Raw genomic sequence first — 21,571 nt, 5'->3', positions numbered from 1 at the left:
ATGGTGAATCCTCAACACTAATGATTTCCTCCTCTCCTACCAGACCTCCACCTACGAGCCCTATCATTGAGTTCCTACCATCTCCAACACCTTCTAGCTCTCAAATGATTGAGATTACTCCTCAAGAGTTAGAGAATCTAAAACAGGCCCAGGCCATATATGCAAAGAAATATGAGGATAGAGTGAAGGCCACTGTTACTAGTTTTGCAGATACCATGAATGCCTCCTTGCTATACAATAATGTAGGTAAAATTTTGGATATATGGAATGAGCTCAAGGGAGACAAGGCCATACTGACACTTATTTTTGACAAGTGGAGGCCTAGGGAGCAAGATTTAGAGTTTATGTGTGTATCTTGTGATGAAGCAAGCGCCAATCCTATCATTAGATCCACTTCTGACATCACTAAAGATTTAGTACAATTAGCAGCAGGGGTGGATAATGTTGATAGGAAAGTTAGTTTGTGCAAAAAGGAGTATACTAATCAACTTTTTCAATTGCTCCCAGGAGTTTTTGCTAGCCTGGATAAATTGAAGGACAAACAAATATGGCTTAAGGAGATAGAAGCCAAACTGTCAGCAAGAATTAAAGGAATTATTGATCAAGATGATGCTTCTTTCTTTATTATAACAATACAGGAGATAGAGAAAATTAAGGCACATTATAGTTTTCTCAATTCAAAAGTCAACAAAATGAGAAACTCCTGGAAAAGGTTGACCAAAGCTAAGGCTAAAGTGATTAATTTCTCATGGTCGACTGCTGATGTGTATAATGAGTGGACAACTAAGTATGCCACCCATGATCCAGAATAGTTGGAGAGCGCCCCTGAAAAGGTAGAAGAAGTTACAACCGAACAGCTTGTTGAAGAAACTGCAGAGGCCGAAAAGAGCTTGTAACTGTTTTTGTGAAAAGCTTGTAACTTCTTTGTTTTGAAAGAAATGATTATAACAAAATTTCCTCGAGAAGTCCAAAGCTTTGTGCATCCATGTTGTTATAAATGGATACCAGGACTAATGGAAAGGGGATCGCAAAGAATTGTAAGAAAACGCTGCTGAAATTCATAGCTGAGCTTTTCTAAGTGTAATGGAGAAAATTCCAAAGTTTTTGTAATACTTATTTGAAGAATAATATCAATATGTAGACCATCGGCTTTCGAGTAAAATTTGCGTTGTCTTCAAGTATTCCTGCAATTTGTTTATTGCTTTCATTCTGAATAATCCAGGGTTATTTTGTTTGAATGGGGTTGTAAGGCAATTTTCAGTAGATGTGTTCGCTAGGTTTTCTCTTTAGGAGGGAAATTAAAGATGTGGGGATCATTTCTACTGGTGAATTCTTTGTAGGGAACTTTTAATCTTGATGATCATGGTTTAATTTTATATGCATAAATTCTTACAAGTGTTAGGCACATATAAGGATTAACAGAAGTCGAGCCAATGGGATGTGTGAAGATATTTTGTTTTGGGGAGTATTGTCTAAATTTTTAGATGACTCTGTGACCTTGGATATGGCACTGGTATTGATTGAAGTTGTCTATTACATGTTTTGTTCGTCAAAATACTGAATATGAGTATAATTTACATTGTTTTGTTTCAGTTGTTTTCAAGGTGATTAAATCCACTGGTTTTCTGGACTAGTTTGTTGTGGGTTTATTTTTTGAAAGTGTGAATTTAGTTCACAAAGGTATACCCACCTGGACTCTGAGCAAGTCCGAAGTGTAGAAGGTTTAATTAAACCCTTTCATATGTTGTCTTGAGAATTTCTTATCTTTGATACCTCTTCTGCACTGAGTTCAATCATATTATATTAATGATGTTAAAGAGAATCAGATTTTGAAGACAACAGAAGTGGCGACTCTGCTGGGGAAGTGTTTTAATAAAGATATAAACGTAGATCTATGTTGAGGCTTATAATGAAAATTGTTGTGTGTTTGTGGATTAAACTGCTTGTTTTCATATTTCCCATTGCTTTGTGGGTGGCGACTCTATTACTTTTGAACCAGTCCTTGTGAGATACAAATATTTTTAAAAGGAAGACAAGCGAGATACAATGACCAAAAAACACGAGATCATTCATGAAGAAACATCCTCGTGAAACCTTGCAAGAAGGTCTGCCAGAACAGTCACGGAGAGGCCAGAAGAGATCTGTGCTGCATGAGCCATGAAATGCTGCTTGGGTGCAGAAAAACAATAATACCGGTAAGATGCCTGATCGACCTGTTTATGCAAAGTCTAATTCATCTTCCAGAGATTCAGAACATGATATATTAGGTTTCCATTCGGGATTGTTTGGAAATATTGATAATGCACCTATTTTAAATCAAGATTTATCTCATGTTAGTGTTTCTGCAAGAAATAGAACCAGTTCAAATGCAATTAGACACTCTATTCCTAGGACAATTGATGGGAACATTAGTTTGATTGACATAGATCAAGTTAATGCATCAAACTCTGAAGAAAACTTCCCTGATGAGGATAAAGTGCCTCAAGAGATTGAAGACTTAAATAGAAGAGTCCATCACTTAATCTCCCTAAGAGCCCAAAAGGAAGCAAATAAGGAGTAGGAAGTCAAAGCCAAATTAATGGAAAGGGATAGGCTCCTTAGACAGATAGCCGATCTTGAAGTACTTGCTAAGGAGAAAGAAAAGAGTGATGAGGAAGGCCCTGTGATTAGAGAGATTCTAATTCCCATAACTAAACAAGCTTGTAAATCAGTAATTCAACCAACTAGGGAAGTATTCAATGACTCCCAGCTTCCTAAAGCTAATATAGATAAAGGAAAATAGAAATGGGTAGATGATGGAATAGAATCTAAAACTGCAGAAGAGATCTCTCATAAACTTTTAGCACATGAGAGAGAAATGGAAAGGATGAGGAAAGAAAAGGAGGATCTCCAAATGGAATTAGAAAAGGCAGAGTTAGAAGTAGCTAATCAAGAGGTAAAAAGAAAGATCAACTACTTAAAGGCTCCCCCCATTACATTTCCATCAGAAGATCTTAGCAAGCCTAATCCTCAACACATTTCCCTTCCTCAGGCCAATACTCAACCTGGAGTGCAAGCTAATATTGCCTCAGTAAGCAAAATCCCTGTAAATAAACAGTACACTCAAATACCACAATCTCCAATCCCAAAAGCTAAAATGACCATGGGAAATAATAATGCTATTACCCCTTTTCAAAGAAGACCAATCAATTTAGAACAATATAGATAGTTGTTCTTTGATGGGATCCCAGGATATCCCAATCATGTTCCCACTGAGTTAAGAGACAAACTCCATAAATTTGCTGGGAACAATGCAATTAGTGCTGAGGAACATCTGAAATCTTTTGGGGATCTAATAAACGATTATGAGATAATAGATGAAGATGTTATTATGAAACTGTTTGTTCAATCCTTGGTTGATGATGCAAGAGATTGATACAGAGGTCTCTTGGTTAATAGTATAGGGTCATGGGAAGATTTTAAAAATTGTTTTCAAGAGCAGTATGGTGACAAGACTAATGTGAGTTTCATGCTAAATGAATTCAACAATATTAGAAAATCTGAAAATGAAATGGTCACTGATTTCAATGCCAGATTCCAGAAGGCCATGCACAGATTGTATCAAGTGATGAGGCTAGATGATAACATGTGTCTTAATACATATTACAATGCATTTGATTCTAAGATGGCCTATATCCTGAGAGATGAGAACACACATAACTTGAGAGATGCTTTTAGAATTGCCATTAATGTAGAAACTAATAGAAAAGCATCCAGGAAGTTAGGAAGAAGGACAGATGGTAGATTGTGGCAGGAAACAAAACAACAACCCAATAAGGTTGCTAAGGAAGATGATAAGATAGAGAAATTGGTTAATGCTATGAAGGATCTGATTGCCAAGGTTAACAAAAATGATAAACCTCATTATAATTGGCAAGATAGACCCCCTAGATTGCATGATATGCCATATAATACCAATTGGAAAGATGGCAAGCCCCAAATTGAGAAGCCTAAAATTGCCCAAAGTCGAGACACTCCAGATCCCTTGAAAGGGAAAACTGTTCACAATATAGAAAATACTCCTTGGTGATGAGGAATCTGTGCAAAGTGGATATAGTGATGTGTTGGATAATGAAAAGTTAGTGCAAGGACAATTAGCCTTAGATTGGCATCCTACATTGAATGTGGTAACAATTGAGGATGAAGAGGTTCATCTTAGGAGGCCTAGTGAGGAAGAAGTTAGAAATCTCACTAAAGCTGCAGTTGCCAAAGCAAAACACAACTATAACTTGAGAAGCACTAAGAGAGATACTGATCAGGGTGAGCTGGGTTCCATGTTCGTAAAGGAGGTCACCAAGAAGGGGGCATCAAGTAGTGCTACCATTGTTCCCAAGGTCAGTCAAGAGAAAGAGGAACAAGTTAAAGATATACCCAAAGGCAAAAATGATAAAAATGTGGATGATGTACAAGGAGTAGCAACAATGAAAAAAGCAAGTCAGTTCAAGACAGAAAGGGTCAGAACTAACATTGAAACATGCAATAGTTCTACATTTGACATGGCCCAAGCTCTTACTCAAATGAAGGTCACTGTTCCATTAGTAGAATTACTAAAGATTAAAGAACATAAGGATGCAGCTTTGTCTTTATTCTCTAGTATATCTGATAGTGACACAGTCTTACCCACCAGTTCAGCTAGAGTTAGAAAGGATCAAGAGTTCCAAACCCCAGAGGTTTATGTTGGAACCACTATCACTCAAGAGCCCTCATAGGTAGATCCCTTCTATGTTACCCTATTAGTCAATAACCGGCTGATTAAAAACTGCATGATAGATTCAGGGGCTGTTGCAAATGTAATGCCTTATGGTGTTATGAAAGAATTAGTATTATCAGTAACCAATGTGTATAGGAAGTGCTACGCCATGGATAACAGAGAAATGCCTGTGATAGGCACAATGAAAGATGTTGAGGTAAAAATAGCAGCATTCCCTAATGCCACTTACAAAATGGATTTTATTGTTACAGACACTAAACCCCATTATGGTATGTTACTTTCCAGATAGTGGGCAGCAACAGTAGGTGGAAATGTTCAATTGGACTTATCCTATGCTACTATTCCAATCAATGGAAGTCAGGTCAAATTGTACAGAGAGCCACGAGCTCCTAGGGTAATTGAAAATGTACACCCTAGTATGCTCAATTGTATGATTGATATAGATCTAGATAACTTTAGGCTTCAACCAATTTTACCTCAACTGAAGAATACTGACCCTGTTGCGATTGAATTACAAGTGCAAAAGTGTGGACTATGGCAGATGTATTTTGATGGAGCTTGCTCCAAGGAAGGATCAGGAGCAGGGGTTCTTTTTGTGTCCCCATCAAGTATAACTCTTAAATATTCATTTTTGTTGGCCTTCCAGTGCACAAATAATACTACAGAATATGAAGCCCTGCTACTAGGACTTGAGGTTGCAAAAAGGCATGGAATCCAATTGTTGAAAGTAATGGGGGATTTAGAATTGGTTGTCTCTTAGGTCAGATCTAAATATGCATCCAAGAATGATAGATTAAGGCAGTATAAGCATGTTGTTTGGGATGTTATTAAGCATTTTGATGCATTTTCTATTAATTGGGTAGAGCGAGCAAAGAATATTATGGCAGACTTCCTAGCTAATGTTGCTTTGAAAAATGATGATGCAACCCTAACCGGTATCTCCACTGTGGAAATAAAATCTAGGCCTGCTATTCCTGACAATGTGTACGATTGGCAAGTTTTTGCTGATGATGAAGACATTCTTAGGTTTATTCAATGTGTTGATGATTATGATGGACAAAAGATTGATTGTAATGCATTGGTGGAAGTGGTAGACAATAGAGAGACAGTGTTTGGAAATGATGTGGTCTAATTGGAAACTAATGAAATACCTAAAGGGCTGGTAGAGCTGGAGAGCATGTTCAGTTACAATGATAGTCATTTACGTCAGCAATCTACCACCAAATTAGAAGAGTTGGAGGAGGTAAACTTGGGGACTGAGTCATCCCTTAAGTTAATATATATTGGCAAAAAATTACCTCCTCGTGTTAGGACTAACCTTATTAATTTATTGAAAAGGTATAAACATGTTTTTGCTTGGTCTTATGAAGACCTAAAGGCGTATAGACAAGATCTTTTTCAGCATGAGGTTCCTTTACTTCCAGATGCTAAGCCTTTTAGGCAAAAACAAAGACCTATTAATCCCTTATTAGAAGCTAAGATGCAGCAGAAGCTGACTAAATTAAGGGAAGGGGGGATTATCAAACCTATAAGGCATTCTTCATGGCTCTCCAATATGGTCCCAGTAAGGAAGAAGAACGGGGACATCAGATTGTGTGTAGATTTTAGGAATTTAAATGTTGCTTCCTTGAAGGATAACTACTCATCCCCGAATATGGAAGCCATGCTACAGAGAGTGACAAGATGTGATCTTTTATCCATGATGGATGGTTTCTCAGGATATAATCAAGTGTTAGTAAGGGAATCTGAACAGTTTAAAATAGCCTTCACTACTCCATGGGGAACTTATGTTTATGTGAGAATGCCATTCGGATTAAAAAATGTTGGAGCTACATTTCAGAGAGCTATGGATGTAGCTCTTAAAGAATTCATTAACATCATCATGGTGGTTTATCAAGATGACCTAACTTGTTTCTCTAAGAAGGCTGATGATCATTGTGGACATCTGGAGAAGGTGTTCAATAAAGCCTTGGAATTTGGTGTATCACTAAATCCCAAGAAATGTCATTTTGGGGTCACTGAAGGAAAGCTATTGGGACACATAGTTTCCAAGGAAGGGGTAAGGATAGACCCTGAAATAATTGAAGCAATCAATAAGGTGTCTGAACCAAGAAATGTGAAAGGTATTCAATCTTTTTTAGGCAAAATAAATTTTGTTAGAAGATTCATTGCAAACTTTGCAAAGATAGTGAAGCCTATTGTTAAGCTCCTCAAGAAGGATACCAAATTTTATTGGGATCAAGAAGCCTCAAAAGCTTTTGCTGAAATTAAGAAGGCAATCTAGGAGGCACCAATGTTGAAATCTCCTAGTTACAGTAAGCCTTTTTCTCTGTTTTCCTTCGCTTCATATCATACAGTAGCAGCAGTATTGTTACAAAAGGATGAGGAAGGATATGAACATCCTATAGCCTTCTACAGCAAGTCTTTGCAAGCAGCAGAATTGAAATATGAGACCATGGAGAAACAAGTTTATGCTCTAGTTAAAGTTGTTAAGGCTTTTAGGACATACTTAGTGAATGCAAATATCATTGCTTATGTCCCACATGTTGTAGTTAAGGATATTTTGTCTCAGTCTGAGGTTACCGGGAAGAGATGCAGGTGGATTAACAGAATTCAAGAATTTGACTTGGAAATAAAGATCACCAAATTGGTGAGAGGTTTAGGTTTGGCCAACCTCATGACTGAGGCTAATCTCATGAATATAGAAGTACATAATGTTGAGGTTAGAGATGCTTTAGTCACTAGTATTGAGAGGCAACCCTGGTACACCGAGATAGTCCAATTTTTTGAGAGGTGCTACATTCCCAGAAGAAATGACACATAATCAGAAAAGAACTCTGAAACTCAAGTCCCAAAAATATGTGCTTATTCAAGGTGATCTTTTTTGGAGGAAAAGAGATGGAGAGCTACTAATGTGTTTGGATGAATTCCAAGCTAAACGGGTGTTGACTAAAATGCATGACGGAGTATGTGGAGGTCACTACTCTACTAAGACTACTATTGGTAAGATAATCCAGGCTGGATACTATTGGCCCACTCTATTTAAGGATACTCATGCATATGTTCGGAAATGTGACCCATGTCAGAAATTCTCATCCAAGCTGAAGTATGAAGGAGCCTTACCCTTAAATCCAATCTCTGTAGAAGCTCCTTTTGTCCAGTGGGGCATTGATTTTATTGGAGAGATTATTGAGAAGTCGGGAAGAGGTCACAGATGGATCATAGTGGCCACTGATTATTTCACAAAATGGATAGAAGCTATCCCTACAAGAAGAGCTACTAGTAAAGTTGTCATTGATTTCCTGATGGATAATGTTGTAACTAGATTTGGAACACCTGCAAAATTGGTGATGGATAATGCCATGTGTTTCAGATCAGAAGAGTTTGTAGGCTTTTGTACCAGTCATAGTATACTCATGTCATACTCTTCACCCTATCACCCTCAGGGGAATGGACAAGCAGAATCCAGCAATAAAAGCCTTTTGAATATCATTAAGAAAATCCTAGAAAAGAATAAAAGATCATGGGATCAAAAATTGAAGTTAGCTCTATGGGTAGATAGAATAATAGTTAATAAATCCATCGGAATGTCACCCTTTGAACTAGTCTATGGTGCCCAAGCCAGATTGTCAGTAAACAATCTTCTTCTAGTTTATAAGTTTTTGCAAAATGAGGACATGGAAATATCTAAACCGATGGAGAATAGAATGATCCAAATTGCAGAGATGGAAGAGCTTAGAACTTCTGCCTATAAGAGAAATCAGAAGATCCAGTTGCAGTCAAAATACCTTTTTGATAAAAGGACATCACTAAGGAAATTTCCAATAGATGGCATGGTTCTTCAGTGGAATGCAAAAGGACAGGATAAGGGAAAGCACAAGAAATTTGAATCACTGTGGATTGGCCCTTTTGTGGTTTGTGACTTAAATGGTAAGGATTCATATTTCTTGAAGAATATGAATGATGAAATACAGGAATTTCCAGTGCATGGACAATTCCTGAAGCATTATTTCTCTTAATATCCATGCACAGTAGGTCCCTTGTTTGTACATATGTTGTTTCTTTCCTGCTTTTTTGTTTGGGTCTGTGTTTTGGTCTGTTTCTCTAGAGTTTCTAATTTTTCTTGTGTTGACCTTGCGATCAACCATCCCCAGTCAGAGCCACTGTTATCACTAATTTAAAATGGGTTTTTCTTTTCCCATAATTGGCTATGATTTTTTTGAAATCTTGAGTAAGGCGCATTTTTTAATTGCTTCAGCTCTGTTTCAGGCCTTAAGGGCTAGGGTTTCTTGATTTTAAATCGCCTGATGTCTATTTAAAACCCTCTGGTTTATATTCTTTCATTACTTTATCCACTTAAATGATGGGTCCCGAGATTGTAGGAAGTGTCCCCCCTTGTCGTTTGCCTAGGCGGTCATGTTAATTAATCGCAAAAAAATTCATGCCTTATGTGTATTCCTCTTAAAGTTGTCGGGCCCAATAAGTAGTGTGCATCCCGCGGATGGATCTACGGCTTTCGCTATTTCGCTAGGTGAAGTTGTGCGTAGTTTAAAACTAGCGAAGTTGCGAAAATGACATGGCATGCCAACTAGGTGGTCTAGCTGGTCAATGAGGGCGAGTAAAATAGCGGCACGCGGCATAAACTACAACAGTCAGCAAGTCGGGATTAAAGGTTAAAAGGCGGGTCCTAGAGGTGAGTCACATCGCAGGTTAGGAGATGACATGGCAGATATAGGTGTCAAGAATTAATCAGAGCCCGGTGCTTTCTCTCGGCAAGTAAAAAAGTGACATGTCAGCTCTGAAGATGACTGTCCGCTAGGTATTCAAAGTGAGTCAGAGGGCCCACCCCTCCCGAAGCCTATTCAGATGGTTAAAAGCCAATCAACTAGAAAAATGATCTGACGGCTCATGCTATTTCGCAAGGGTAAGATGCTCGTTCTTTATACCCTACAAAATAGCAAAAGTGGACGAGGACCGTCCATGTGTCGGGATGGATGGTAACGTGTCCAGAGACACGTGGTCTTAGAAGAAAGTCGTGTGCCCGTAAGGGTGGAACCGGTGGTATAAAAGAAAGACACATGGCCAGCGTTGAGTCAAATGCGAAAGGCATTTCAAAGCCAGTGGTCGAGTGCCATGTGGTAGCACGTAGTCAACAAAGAGGCGGGACCCAGTGCAGAGCCAAGGCTGTTAGTGTAACGGCTAATCAATTCTCATTTCATCGAATAGTTTGTGCTATTTCGCAAGACGAAATGGTTCGTGGTTTAAGACCCACGAAATGGAAAAATGATGTGGCATTCCAATCAGATGGTCTGGCTAGTCCTGAGGGCGAGTAAGCTGATGGCATGTGGCAGAAAGTGCAATAGTCAACGAAGTGGGTCCGATAGTTTCAAAGAAGGTGGGTCCCAGAGAAGAGAGATACCGTGAGATAAAGGCATTCGGACAGATACAGGTGGTGAAAATAGAGAGGAACATGATATTTCCTCTCGGCAAATCAAAGATTGACATATCAGTTTGAAAGATGACTGGATGTCGGGTGTGCAAAAGTCGAGTCAGAGGGCCCACATTTGTAGGTAAGCGTTTAGAGTATAAAGACCAATCAATTCTCATTTGATCGGGCGACCTGCATTGTTTTGGGAAGGTGAAGTGCTCGCGTGTTAAGCCCCGCAAAATGGCGAAAAGGTTTTTCATTCTTAAAGGCAAAGTGAGCATGAAGTGTAAAGGGTGATAAAGTATGGTTTGATCTAACGGCTGGCGCCATTTCGCGCTTGTAAGATGCCTGAAGGATATGCTCAGTGAAATGGTGAAAGTAAAGGAGATTCATTTCGATGCCAAGCTAAACGGTGACGTGTAAATGAGCATGTGTCTTCCACAAAGATTGAAGGTGCTAGGTGGAACCAGCAATTTTAAAGGGGGGTACAATATGCGGCTGACTCAGATTCTAAACTTACTAAGTTCTCGAGGGCCAATGGTTGGGTGCCAAGTGGTATCTGGTAACTAGAGAAGGAATGGAGTAAGCAAGTCAGCATAAGAGTCTTCACCTAAAGGACAATCAAGTATGACTTGATCTAATGGTTAGCATTGTTTCGCAGCCTAAAGTTGAATGCAACTTAAACTGTGCGAAATAGCAAAAACCCATTAGCTCTTAGGTGAAGGCGCGGTTAGTGAAAAGGTTAACTATCCAGGTAAAGGTTAAAGGCCATGTAGTTTAGGTCCCATCCAGTGCTTGGCATAGTTTCGTGAAGGTAAAGTCCTCACTAAATAACACTCACTAAATAGCGAAACGAAATAAGGCTCAGTCAAAAGGGTGGAAGTATTAAGCTAGTGTAAAGACTGATCAATTCTCATCTGATCAGACGGCCCGCATTATTTCGCGAAGTAGAGTTGCCAAGAAATTATTTTTTGTGAAATAGAAAAAAGAAAAAAATGCATGGGCATTGCGACTCGTTAAAGCGAAAACTTTGAATTCTTTCATGAATTCAATTTTGAAAGGACGACAAAGCATGTGGAATCAATGTCGGAATTAAGAGCTCAGCCGCCATATATGATCTCGTATCAATTGAAATAAGATATCATTCTGAAGAGCACTTGCAAAGAAATAGTTGCAGAGCAGACTTCTTCAATTGTAGAGTTAATTCCTTCGAGTACAAGCAGGTTTCTCTATACTCTTGTTCAGCCATCTTTCTTTTAATTGTGTATGTTTTACTGAGATTTTAATTTGTCATAGAACAATCGAAAGAAATTGTTGAATCACTCGCTTAAGTTTCTAAAAGAGATGACACCTAAAAGGGAATTCTCAAGAAAAGTCAATTATCATGAGAGGGCAATTTGTGATGATTTCCTTGAACAATTAACGTTGTCAACTAATGTGGCTCCCAAAATGAAAGAGTTGGTGCCAAGAGCTTCTCACCTGAAAATAGGAGAGGGTTTATATGATAAAGGGAATTGGTTAAGAGACCCTCAAGTAGGGATGTCTAGGTTAGGATTAATCAAGGTTGGGTTCAGTAGAAGAAATTCTCCAGCCCCTCAAAACAGTATATGGGAATTAGATGTTGGGAAGTTGGTGGTTCCAGGGGTTTTCTTTGACGCAGACCTTCTGACTAAGATTGCACATAGCTACGACCCAACTTCAAGAAGTGTAAAGGATATCAGCGGGAAGACCCTCATTGAAATTAACAATGAAGAATTTAGGAATGCCTTTGGGTTGAGTGAATACACTAATCTTCTGAAGCCTATTGATTTTAAATCATTAGCTCAGGTGTATAATGTGCAAAGAAATCACCTAAGAAATGGGCCTCTCAAAGAATTCTTTTTGAAGATAGGCGGGTTAACTATTGTGTGACCTAATACCGAAGAGCCCTTCTCTCTAAATTTGTTTACCCTTAGGGCTAAAGGATTATACTGGTCACTCTGCCAAATCCTAGGGAAAGATGCTGAAGTGAGTATGCCCACTCATTACATGTTGATGGTTGCTCAGATTTTGAATCCTTCTGTGGCAATAACTTTTCATTACATTTCTTTTATAGCTGATGCTATCCATAATAGATTGATAGGGATCAGAAACGGGAAAGTAGATAGGCCCTTTGCGTGGTACTCCCTTCTTATGCAAGTCGGGATTAAAGGTTAAAAGGCGGGTCCTAGAGGTGAGTCACATCGCAGGTTAGGAGATGACATGGCAGATATAGGTGTCAAGAATTAATCAGAGCCCGATGCTTTCTCTCGGCAAGTAAAAAAGTGACATGTCAGCTCTGAAGATGACTGTACGCTAGGTATTCAGAGTGAGTCAGAGGGCCCACCCCTCCCGAAGCCTATTCAGATGGTTAAAAGCCAATCAACTAGAAAAATGATCTGACGGCTCGCGCTATTTCGCAAGGGTAAGATGCTCATGCTTTATACCCTATGAAATAGCAAAAGTGGACGAGGACCATCCATGTATCGGGATGGATGGTAACGTGTCTAGAGACACGTGGTCTTAGAAGAAAGTCGTGTGCCCGCCAGGGTGGAACCAGCGGTATAAAGAGAAAGACATGTGGCCAGCGTCGAGTCGAATGCGAAAGGCATCTCAAAGCCAGTGGTTGAGTGCCATGTGGTAGCACATAGTCAACAAAGAGGCGGGACCCGGTGCAGACCCAAGGCTGTTAGTGTAATGGCCAATCAATTCTCATTTGATCGAACGGTTTGCGCTATTTCACAAGACGAAATAGTTCGTGGTTTAAGACCTGCAAAATGGCAAAATGATGTGGCATTGCAATCGGATGGTCCGGCTAGTCTTGAGGGTGAGTAAGCTGATGGCGTGTGGCAGAAAGTGCAACAGTCAGCGAAGTGGGTCTGATAGTTTCAAAGTGCATACCGCGAGATAAAGGCATTTTGACAGATACAGGTGGTGAAAATAGAGATGAACTCGATATTTCCTCTCGAAAAATCAAAGATTGACATATCAGTTTGAAAGATGACTGTATGCCGGGTGTGCAAAAGTCGAGTCAGAGGGCCCACATTTGCAAGTAAGCATTTAGAGTATAAAGACCGATCAATTCTCATTTGATCGTGTGGCCTACGTTGTTTCATGAAGGTGAAGTGCTTGCATGTTAACCCCCGTGAAATGGCAAAAAGGTTTTTCATTCTTAAAGGCAAAGTGAGCATGAAGTGTAAAGGTTGATCAAGTATGGTTTGATCTAATGGTTGGTGCTATTTTGCGCTTGTAAGATGCCTGAAGGATATGCTCAGCGAAATGGCGAAAGTAAAGGAGATTCATTTTGATGTTGGGATAAACCGTGACGTGTACATGAGCACATGTCTTCCACAGAGATTGAAGGTGCTAGGAGGAACTAGCAGTTTTAAAGGGGGGTACAATATGCGGCTGACTCAGATTTTAAACATAGTAAGTTCTCAGGGGCCAATGGTTGGGTGCCAGGTGGTATCTAGTAACCAGAGGAGGAGCGGAGTAAGAAAGTCAGCATAAGAGTCTTCACCTAAAGGACAATCAAGTGTGACATGATCCGACGGTTAGCATTGTTTCGCAGCCTAAAGTTGAATGCAACTTAAGTTGTGTGAAATAGCGAAAACCTATTAGCTGTTAGGTGAAGGTGTGGTTAGTGAAAAGGTTAATTGTCCAGGTAAAGAATAAAGGTCGTGCAGTTCAGGTCCCATCCAGCTCTCGGCATAGTTTCGCAAAGGTAAAGTGCTCACTAAATAACAATCACGAAATAGCGAAATGAAATAAGGCTCAGTGAAAAGGGTGGAAGTATTAAGCTAGTGTAAAGACCGATCAATTCTCATCTGATCGGATGGCCCGCATTATTTCGCGAAGTAGAGTTGCCAAGAAATTAATTTCTACGAAATAGCAAAAAGGAAAAAATGCATGGGCATTGCGACTCGTTGGAGTGAAAAATTCGAATTCTTTCATGAATTCAATTCCGAAAGGATGGCCAAGCATGTGGAATCAATGTCAAAATTAAGAGCTCAGCTGCCATCTATGATCTCGTATCAATTGAAATAAGATATCATTCTGAAGAGCACTTGCAAAGAAACAGTTGCAGAGCAGACTTCTTCAATTGCAGAGTTAATTCCTTCGAGTACAAGCAGGTTTCTCTATACTCTTGTTCAGCCATCTTTCTTTTAATTGTGTATGTTTTACTGAGATTTTAATTTGTCATAGAACAATTGAAAGAAATTGTTGAATCAGTTGCTTAAGTTTCTAAAATAGATGGCACCTAAAAGGGAATTCTTAGGAAAAGTCAATTATCACGAGAGGGCAATTTGTGATGATTTCCTTGAACAATTAACATTGTCAACTAATGTGGCTTCCAAAATGAAAGAGTTGGTGCCAAGAGCTTCTCGCCTGAAAATAGGAGAGGGTTTATATGATAAAGGGAATTGGTTAAGAGACCCTCAAGTAGGGATGTCTGGGTTAGGATTATTCAAGGTTGGGTTTAGTAGAAGAAATTCTCTAGCCCCTCAGAACAATATATGGGAATTAGATGTTGGGAAGTTGGTGGTTCTAGGGATTTTCTTTGATGCAGACCTTCTGACTCAGATTGCACATAGCTACAACACAACTTCAAGAAGTGTAAAGGATATCAACGGGAAGACCCTCATTGAAATTAACAATGAAGAATTTAGGAATGCCTTTGGGTTGAGTGAATACACTAATCTTCTGAAGCCTACTAATTTTAAATCATTAGCTCAGGTGTATAATGTGCAAAGAAATCACCTAAGAAATGGACCTCTCAAAGAATTCTTTTTGAAGATAGGCGGGTTAACTATTGTGGGACCTAATACTGAAGAGACCTTCTCTCTAAATTTGTTTACCCTTAGGTCTAAAGGATTATACTGGTCACTGTGCCAAATCCTAGGGGAAGATGCTAAAGCGAGTATGCCCACTCATTACATGTTGATGGTTGCTCAGATTTTGAATCCTTCTGTGGCAATAACTTTTGATTACGTTTCTTTTATAACTGATGCTATCCATAATGGATTGATAGGGATCAGAAATGGGAAAGTAGATAGGCCCTTCGAGTGGTACTCCCTTCTTATGCATTTGTTTTTATTCAAGGGTGGTGACTATTTTGCAAGTGGGATGGACCTTTGTTAAAGAAAAGGATGGGGAAAAGATGCCAGTGCAATTATGGAGCACTATTCTGTCATGGGACAAAGAGGATGCAAGCTTCCTAAGGTTTGATAAATATTTTGCATCAAAAATTAGGACCCTTATCTATTTGGAAAACTCAAGAGTCCCTAAGGTGCTTTTGGAATTCATTAGGCCACAAGAGTTTGCAGAGAACATAAAAATTGTTCACAATTGGGGTGATATCTACCTATTCCCTGTTTCAACAGTTTTCAGAATATATGGTTTCACAGGTACCCCATTTTTGTTACCTTATCAGGTCCCTCTTAAAGTGGGAATTACAGAGATACTCGAGCAGATTGGTGTTGTGCAAAAGGTAGAGTTGACAGGTAGAGGCAAAGGGACAATTTTCCCTGCAATTACCGTGGCACACCAATTTGTAATAACCAAAGGAGGTTGGAAATGCTTTGGAGATTTCCTCCAGCCATATCATTTATCAACTGCAGTCTCTTGGTGTGCTGACCCCGAAGATTTCTTCAATGTTATGTTTAGGAAGAGGGCTGTATGCAAGGCCAAACCCCATCAATTTTAGTTCCCTGAGGACCTTATCAGGAATGAATTTGATTTGGATGAACAAGAGCTGAGAAAGGAAAAGTGGATAGCCTATAAGAAGGCCTTAGACTCGGTGCATCAACTTGACATAAGCTATGACCCTTTGTCAAGCTTTCACCCCTTTGCAAAGAAGATGAAGTTTTTAATTCTTAGTTTTGAGGAGGTGATGCAAACACTAAAAGAAAAGAGGGAGGTTGTAATCAAGAATAACCCTGAGAAAGCAAGATTGATTTTGAATAGGTCTGCATCTGCTAGGCCGATCCCTCTGGGTAATTATATGCTACATAAGAAGTCTAATTATAGTGTACTTATGCTTGCTTTAGGTGAGCCCTCTGCCTCTAAAGGTAAAAGGAAGATACACGATGTCATTGACATCCCTAGTAGCCCAAAGAAACAAAGAGTGGGAAAAGAGATACAACCTGAAGATCCTGTGTATTCCCCATCACAATCACCTATTCATATAGGAGATGAACAGGCAGTAGCTAAGCAACTATTGCAATTAGGCAGTCTAGGGGAAATTGCCTACACCTATGATGAAGTAGAGGAAGGAATGCTAGAAGAGCCCCTGGCTGCTGAAATGAATATCACCACTAGTAATTTCAAAGGTCAAGAATGGTGCCCTGTGATCAAGCTATCCAATGAAGATTTCTTGGTTGATGACAAGTTCATCACATCAGAAGCATTCATGCAATTTGTGTGGAAGCAGAGCATTGATATTTACAATGCAAGGTGCAAGAAAAGGAAGGGTGAGCAGCCTCATAAAGACCTAGCTACAATTGAGGAAGAAATAAAGCAAGAAATGGTTGAAGAATTTAAGACCATCACTCCTCAGCAAGGAAGAGACATGGTGGCAATGGCTAGAAGTAGTAAGAAAGGAGACTAAACCTATGGAGGGAATCACTTTCAATAAAGACAATGCTGCATTAGTTATGTGGTCTCTGAAAAGAAATGAAAATAAGAAGAAAAGGGACACTTCAATGTCAAGTTACCTTGGGCCGATGGTGGTGAAGAGGGTGCAGACTACTAGAGTAGTGGAAGCTGCTAGCACTATATTAGAAACTACTAAATTTAGTGTTGCAGTGGCAGAAAGGGAAGCTAAGGAAAAGGCAGATCTCCAGGCTAAATTGGAGACAATTTTGAAAGCCTACACTAATGCTCAAGAAGAGGTAAGGAACAGAGATAGCATCATTGCTAAATTGCAGAAGCAACTAGCAGGACAACATCATCATGGTGAATCCTTAACACTGATGATTTCCTCTTCTCCTGCCAGACCTCCACCTACCAGCCCTATCATTGAGTTCCCACTGTCTCCAGCACCTTCTAGCTCTCAAATGATTGAGATTACTCCTCAAGAGTTAGAGAATCTAAAACAGGCCCAGGCCATATATGCAAAGAAATATGAGGATAGAGTGAAGGCCACTGTTACTAGTTTTGCAGATACCATGAATGCCTCCTTGCTATACAATAATGTAGGTAAAATTTTGGATATATGGAATGAGCTTAGGGGAGACAAGGCCATACTAACACCTTTTTTTGACAAGTGGAGGCCTAGGGAGCAAGATTTAGAGTTTATGTGTGTATCTTGTGATGAAGCAAGGGCCAATCCTATCATTAGATCCACTTCTGACATCACTAAAGATTTAGTACAATTAGCAGCAGGGGTGGATAATGTTGATAGGAAAGTTAGTTTGTGCGAAAAGGAGTATACTGATCAAGTTTTTGAGTTGCTCCCAGGAGTTTTTGCTAGCCCGGATCAATTGAAGGACAAACAAATGTGGCTTAAGGAGATAGAAGCCAAACTGTGAGCAAGAATTAAAGGAATTATTGATCTAGATGATGCTTCTTTCTTTGTTATAACAATATAGGAGATAGAGAAAATTAAGGCACGTTATAGTTTTCTCAATTCAGAAGTCAACAAAATGAGAAACTCTTGGAAAAGGTTGACCAAAGCTAAGGCTAAAGTGATTAATTTCTCATGGTCAACCGATGATGTGTATAATGAGTGGACAACTAAGTATGCCACCCATGATCCGGAATAGTTGGAGAGTGCCCCTGAAAAGGTAGAAGAAGTTACAACCGAACAGCTTGTTGAAGAAACTGCAGAGGCTGAAAAGAGCTTGTAACTATTTTTGTGAAAAGCTTGTAACTTCTTTGTTTTGAAAGAAATGTTTGTAACAAACTTTCCTCGAGAAGTCTGAAGCTTTGTGCATCCATGTTGTTATAAATGGATACCAGGACTAATGGAAAGGGGATCGCAAAGAATTGTAAGAAAACGCTGCTGAAATTCATAGCTGAGCTTTTCTAAGTGTAATGGAGAAAATTCCAAAGTTTTTTTAATACTTCTTTGAAGAATAATATCAATATGCAGACCATCAGCTTTCGAGTAAAATTTGCGTTGTCTTCAAGTATTCCTGCAATTTTTTTATTGCTTTCATTCTGAATAATCCAGGGTTATTTTGTTTGAATGGGGTTGTAAGGCAATTTTCAGTAGATGTGTTCGCTAGCTTTTCTCTTTAGGAGGGAAATTAAAGATGTTGGGATCATTTCTACCGGTGAATTCTTTGTAGGGAACTTTGAATGTTGATGATCATGGTTTAATTTTATATGCATAAATTCTTACAAGTGTTAGGCACATATAAGGAATAACAGAAGTCGAGCCAATGGGATGTGTGAAGATATTTTTTTGGGGGGAGTAATGTCTGAATTTTTAGATGACTATGTGACCTTGGATATGGCACTGGTATTGATTGAAGTTGTCTATTACATGTTTTTTTGGTCACAATACTGAATATGAGTATAATTTGCATTCTTTTGTTTCAGTTGTTTTCAAGGTGATTAAATCCACTGGTTTTCTGGACTGGTTTGCTGTGGGTTTATTTTTTGAAAGTGTGAATTTAGCTCACAAAGGTATACCCATCTGGACTCTGAGCAAGTCCAAAGTGTAGAAGGTTTAATTAAACCTTGTCATATGTTGTCTTGAGAATTTCCTTATCTTTGATACCTCTTCTGCACTGAGTTCAATCATATTATATTAATGATGTTAAAGAGAATCAGATTTTGAAGTTAACACAATCATAGGGTCAGACCTCACACATTTGAGGTAGGAGATCTTGTTCTCAGAGAAAATCCTCGCAATCAACCAAACAGAGAACACCGCAAAAAATTTGAATCTAATTAGATGGGTCCATCTGTCATCACTACTGTCTTTGGGTCTGGTGCATATCAGTTAGAAATTTTAGAAGGGGAGCCACTGGAAGATCTAATAAACAACATGCATCTCAAAAAATTCTATACATAAGTTGTGCAGAGCATCAGGCTCGTTAAATCTCAAGAATACCAAAAACATTCAAAAAAAGTACAAAAAAAAAAAGAAAAAAAGAAAGAAAATAGTAAAGAAAAATCATTCATCCAAAAAGTGAAAACCACTTTAGTGGCACCTTGGATAAGTACAGTGGTGAAAACCTAGCAAATAGGTGCCATTCGTAAAGGTTGTGGCTCCATTGGCTTTCAGACTTGTGGCGATCACATCCATACATCCGCTCTAGTGGTTGACAGATTTTGTTTCCTTTCAAAATATAACTTTATGACTCAATGGCCACATAAGAAAAAAACAATCAGTCAATAGTTGGATAAGTTGTGAGTATTTATGTTACTTTCCTCTGAAATTTGGAGGTACAGCTCCCTCTTATGATATGATTTTGAGTTTTTCAGAGTATGCTTTTAACCAGAAAGCAAGAAAGGAAGACTTCATAAAAATAAAGAGGAATAACATAAAATTAAACATTCATGATCTTCATAACAAGGTATAAAGATCAATCACCATATGTCTCAGAAATAAATCATTCATCAGTATCTATACAAATATTTATACTAAGAATGATCACTATATATATAGATATTTAACAACAATCCACAGAAAATTTGATCTGAATTCACCTCAATGTATAGAATGACTTTTAATCACAACACAAAGTCTGAAATACTAAATATTTGTTCAACATATCAAAGGAATCATTTCAATAAACAATGATGATAACATCAAGTAAAATTGAAACTTTAATTAAAACAACACCAAGTCTTTTTCAAACAAAATTTCCTTTCTTCCTAAAAATGCAGAATTACTGTTAACTTACAAATTCCATAAAATGTACTCTCTTTCCAAAAACCAAAACCCTAATTATGGTTCCCTTCTACTTTAAATAGTTTTACTTAACTAATCAAAATAATGGCTTCTTGGAGACAGTCATTTCAAGGAAGTTTAAACTTAAACCATAAATAAGAGGTCCACCAAGACCAATAGTTCAAGAGCCCAGAAATGAGAAAAAGACAACGAACTAAAAGAAGAAACTAAGAAGCAATGCCTCCATCCACCCTTCACCTCTTTGAAATATTGGAATATAAATGCATGAATAAAGTTGGCAGATATAAAAAAACCTAGAGTAATTAACTTCTCTGCTTTGACTGCCACGGTACTACTTTAGAGTTTGTAATGAGCCTTTTATTGATTATCTCATTTATTACCCACTACATAAAGCATATGGCTGACATCACCATACAGATCACCGATTTTTGAGCCACTACCATTGGAGCATCAGGTGATCGCACCTTTCAAGAAATGTCGATCAAGAAGAAAAGTGTGTGCAAAAAGAGAGTTATTGTGCGATCAGTCGATACAAGACTCATGAGGGACCCATCGTTATGTGTTATAGGGAATGGGGTATCAGGCCAAAAAGGAATGAGTGACAGTATGAAATAGCCAGGTTTAACTTACATTGAGAAGCGATAGACTGATAGGTAAGGTGGGGTCCCTTTTTTAGCATAGACATGACTTGACACCTAAAGGCTTTATCGACTGATCGAAGGTTTTCAAGAACTATGGAACATGGAAGGTTTATGCGATAGAATTTACTTAGCGATAATAAACATGTCAATGGGTTGATTGCAAAGGGCAGGTAACACGCTCATACACCATATCTGCCTTGGCTTGATATTGATTTGCAATCAGGGTTATTGCCTCATGTGTCCCGCATCATGCTTTTACACTGACACCTAATTAAGGGAAACATTTTAATCTAATAATGGGAGTGGATTCTCAACATGGGTGATTCATTGAGTTACTCATTTGGAAAATTTCCTAAAGAAAAAGCAAAAATAGTAAAAAATGAAAAACCAAAAAACATGAGAAAACATCAAAATCAATCCAAAACCCAATAAAACTTGTTCCTTGTACATAAACATCACATTGAGCCAGACACAAGAAAACATTTGAGCTACCTAAAAGATGACCACCTATCAAATCAACCAAAAATCACACATATGAGAAAAATATATGCAAGACCATCTTAACAGGGATACATCTTTTACAACAAGACATGATGACATATCCCTTTGACAAGAAGATTTTGTTTGGCTAATAGGCACTTGGTCAGATTACTGCTTTTTATATCAGGTTCCTATGCTACTTTAGGGTATCTATGGGTTATTAGAGTGGTCGGGGTGGTGCTTGATATCTTTTTGTTTGTTTTTTTTTTGTGGATTGATCCTATGAAGTTCTAGGGCACGTACTAATGGTGTCTACGTGAGAATTTCACTAAGCTACAAGATCCTATACAAAAATATAGTCATGGATCACTATGTTTTACTGACTA

Source organism: Cryptomeria japonica, chromosome 1 (assembly GCF_030272615.1).
Source record: "Cryptomeria japonica chromosome 1, Sugi_1.0, whole genome shotgun sequence".
Taxonomy (NCBI): Eukaryota; Viridiplantae; Streptophyta; class Pinopsida; order Cupressales; family Cupressaceae; genus Cryptomeria; species Cryptomeria japonica.
Note: the sequence above shows the minus strand (reverse complement) of the source record.